Here is a 4,655-nt window from a genome sequence, read left to right as displayed (position 1 = left end):
ATCTAATGTTTCCCCCGCATGGGAAAATAAGGGTAAAGGTCCTGAAATTCCAAGGACTTCCTCCCGCTTGCAGTGCTTCAAATGTAAGGGTTTTGGCCACATTTCTTCCAATTGTCCTAGTCGAACCCTAGTCATTGAGGAACATGAGGGTATAGTTGATGAACCGTTAGAAGATCAAGTCTATGAGCCTAAGCTTGAGGAGTTTGGTGATTTAGGTGATGATGAGGATACCTTCTTAGGTTGTATCCGAACCTTTCCTGTGGATTTAAGTTTTGTACCTCATGCTCCCAACGCACCCAGATTAAGTGTTGTATGTTGCATCCTTACCCAACCAAAAGGTGCTGATGATTGGCGCCGTCATGCCATCTTTCATACTTATATCAAAATCAATGATAAGGGTTGTAAAATCATTGTGGATAGTGGGAGTTGCATTAATGCGGTTTCTGTGGCTACTGTGTCCCGTCTTGGAATACAACCAGTGCCTCACCCTCAGCTGTATAGTGTTTCTTGGGTTGATACCTCTTCCATAGCTGTGAAAGAGCGTTGTCTGGTGCCTATCTAGTTCTTAGAATATAAGGATCGTATATGGTGTGATGTCATTCCTATGGATGTCAGTCATGTCATTCTTGGTAGGCCTTGGTTATTTGACTTAGATGTGACCATCCATGGTCGATCCAATTCATGTTCCTTTGTGTTTAATGGGAAGAAGATTCATCTTAACCCTTTACCTCCAAAACCTGTTGGTTCACAACAAACAAAGAAAATTGTGGAACGAAAATGGTTAAATATCAATAACTCTACGGATTTTGAGCGTGCACTTGTGAGTGCTTCTGTTGTGTTTGCTGTGGTTGTTATGGAGGTTCCATTGGCATCTCCAATAGTGGCCCCTGATGAGGCCCAATCATTTTTTCAGGAGTTTCGCGATGTCTTCCTTGATGACCTCCCTGACCACATACCTCCTTTACGAGATATTCTACATGCCATAGATCTTGTCCCAGGAGCGTCCCTTCCAAACTTGCCTCATTATAGGATGAATCCCACTGAGCATGCTGAGCTCCAAAGACAAGTGGGTGAACTTCTTTACAAAGGCTTTATCCGTGAGAGTTTAAGTCTTTGTGCAGTTCCTGCCCTTTTGACTCCTAAGAAAGATGGTTCTTGGAGGATGTGCATTGATCGTCGTGCCATTAATAGGATCACAGTGAAATATTGATTTCCCATCCCTAGGGTTGATGATATGTTGGATATGATGGTTGGTGTCACAATATTTTCGAAGATTGATTTAAAGAGTGGGTATCACCAAATTAGGATTCGCCAGGGTGATGAGTGGAAGACTGCCTTCAAGATGAAGGACGGCCTTTATGAGTGGTTGGTCATGCCTTTTGGACTAACCAATGCCCCAAGTACTTTTATGAGAGTGATGACACAAGCTCTTCGGCCTTTCATGGGTAAGTTCCTCGTCGTCTACTTTGATGACTTTCTCGTTTACAGTAGGAATAAGGAATAACATCTAGATCATCTCACACAGGTTTGTTCCACTCTTCGTGAAATAAATCTGTATGCTAATGTGAAGAAATGCTCTTTCTTCACCGATCGGGTTGTCTTCCTAGGATTCATTGTGTCTTCTACTGGAGTATCTGCTGACCCCACAAAGATTCAGGCCATTGTTGGTTGGCCTGAGCCCAAGACTATACATGATGTCTGGAGTTTTCATGGCCTGGCTACATTTTATCGTCGTTTTATTAAGGGGTTTACACAATCATGGCTCCTATCACGAAGTGCATGAAGATGGGAGAATTTCAGTGGACATTGGAAGCGGCCAATGCTTTTAAGTTAGTCAAGAAGCGAATGACGGAAGCTCATGTCATGCGACTTCCTGATTTCTCCAAAGTTTTTGAGGTCGAGTGTGATGCCTTAGGGGTAGGAATAGGTGGAGTTCTTAGCCAGGAATGCCACCCTGTTGCTTATTTCAGTGAGAAGTTAAATGATGCAAAACAACGGTACTCTACCTATGATAAGGAACTGTACGCGGTTGTGCAAGCTTTGCTCTATTGGCGCCATTATTTGCTACCTCAGGAGTTTGTTCTTTATTCAGACCATGAGGCCCTCTGCTACCTCAATTCCCAGAAAAGATTGAATTCTAGGCATGGCCGTTGGGTTGAATATTTGCAAGCTTATTCTTTTGCTTTAAAGCATAGGAAGGGCGTTGAGAACCAAGCAGCTGATGCCTTGAGCCGCCGTATCTCCCTTTTGTCTATCATGAATGTCGAGGTCATAGGTTTTGAAAGACTTAAGGAAGAGTGTGAGTCTTGTCCTGATTTTAGGGATACTTTTCTCACTTTGCAAAATCTGGCAGTCGGATACCACTGATGGTTTCCGTTTGGAGGATGGTTATCTTTTTAAAACCAATAAGTTGTGCATCCCTCGGACTTTAGTTAGAGACTTTATAGTTTGGGAAGTTCATGCCGGAGGCTTGGCTGGACATTTTGGACATGATAAGATCATAGAAGAGATTGAACGTCAATTCTATTGGCCTAGCTTGAAGAGAGATGTGGCTAAGATAGTTAGCACCTGTAACACTTGTCAATTAGCCAAACAAAAGCGACAAAATACTGGTCTCTACACACCCCTTCCTGTCCCTAGTTGTCATTGGCAAGACGTTTGTATGGATTTTGTGTTGGGACTTCCACGCACTCTGAAGAAGTATGATTCTATTTTTGTTGTAGTAGACCGTTTCTCGAAAATGGCTCACTTTATCCCTTATTGCAAAACTTCAGATGCGTCTAAGGTCGCTAGGTTGTATTTTAACAAGATTGTCAAGTTGTATGGTCTTCCTAAGACTATTGTTTCAGATAGGGATGTTCGTTTCACAAGTCATTTTTGGAGAACCCTATGGCATATGGTTGGCACTAAATTGAAATTCTCCACTGCTTACCACCCCCAGACAGATGGTCACACTGAAGTTGTTAACCGCAGTCTTGGCAACTTATTAAGTTGTCTGGTCCAGGAAAATCTTAGGAATTGGGATTTGATCCTCCCTACAGCTCAGATTGCATATAACAGTTTAGTGAATCAGTCTATAGGTATGAGTCCCTTTGAAGTTGTTCATGGCTACAAACCTAGGAAGCCTTTAGACCTTATTCCCATGTCTCCTCATGCTCATGTATCTGTGTCAGCTGAGGCTTTTGTTCATTTATGACTTGCATATTGAGATCAATAAACAACTTGAGGCCAGTAATGCATCATATAAACTGTGAGCTGATTTGCATAAACGACATGTTGAATTTAAAGTTGGGGATTATGTTATGATCCGAATTAGACCGGAACGCCGTCCACCTGGATCTGCTTCCAAATTGCAAGCACGTAGTGCTGGTCCTTTTAAAATTTTAATGCGTGTTGGTCCAAATGCATATATTATTGATCTTCCATCACATTTTGGCTACCACTCTACTTTCAATGTTGAGGACTTAGTTGCTTACAAAGGCCATTTCAATCCCTCCAGTGATCCTTTTCTGCCTCCATCTGTGAACCCTGACCCTGAACCTTTTGTTACTCCTAATCCACTACCATCTATCACAGCACACAAAGATAAAATTTATACTATTCTAGATGAACAGATTGTGTTGACCAATGATGGAGAGGTTCAGCATTTCCTTGTTCATTGGGTCGATCGACCATATTCTAACTGTACATGGATTCCCAGAGAGACACTCTAGCAGCTTGATCTAGATTTATTGGAGCTTTATCGGAGCCAGCAGGATCTTCCTTTGCCCGGGTCACCAGCCACCTATTCTAGAGAAGTGGGTAGGGACACCAAATTCAGACCTCCACTCACACGTGTTTATGGCTGTCAGAAGAAGCGTGCTCAACCACTTAGCTTATGGTTGGGTGATTGATTGCAGCCTTAGTGTGACTCGTCAACTCGACAGAGTCAAGCTTTTCCACCCCGAGAGAGTTGATGAGGACATCTCCTATTAATGTTTTATTTATTTTATTAATGTCTTGTCTATTTTATTTAGGGTTTGTATTACCCTACTATTTAAAGACATTTTCTATTTTGTTATTTTATTAATGTGTTAGTTATTTCATTTAGGGTTTGTATTGCCCTACTACTTAAAGACATCTTAAGGAACATTGGAAAGTTGTTATTTTTGAATGCAGAGTTGAGCGCTAGCCGCCTCCTTCCAGTCCCTATTTGCTTTCTTATTCTTCCTCTCTTCTCTTTCATTTATCTTCTATATTTCCTATTACTCTGTTTCTACTCCTCCTTCTCACTTCTATCCTACATCACATTGCCTTTATCCCCGCTTGGCACTGTTCGGTCACTTGCTATTCCTGCAGAATCTCCACGGGTGGATCATGTCGAGGAGGAATATGTTGAGGAAACAACAACGGTCTCTGGTTCATCTCTTTCTTCAACAATTTAGGGTGGAGTTACTCCCGATTTGCCTTTTGTGTTCCCGGCACTTTCCCTTGCTAGTGGGAGCAAGGTTTTGATCCCTTCTCCTCCCTTTAGTATTTCTCCTAGGGGAAAGGGCGAGCCATCCCTGATTGTTCCTGAGGAGGACCTTCAACTTAATCAGGCATCACCTCCTCCAGATGAAGCTGAAGTGTGTTCGGGTCTTCATGCTAATGTACCTATTGGCATTCCTTCAATC

The sequence above is a fragment of the Juglans regia genome, chromosome 4 (genome assembly GCF_001411555.2).
Source record: "Juglans regia cultivar Chandler chromosome 4, Walnut 2.0, whole genome shotgun sequence".
Taxonomy (NCBI): Eukaryota; Viridiplantae; Streptophyta; class Magnoliopsida; order Fagales; family Juglandaceae; genus Juglans; species Juglans regia.
The sequence above is the reverse complement of the archived record's forward strand: the minus strand, read 5'-3'. Positions refer to the sequence as shown.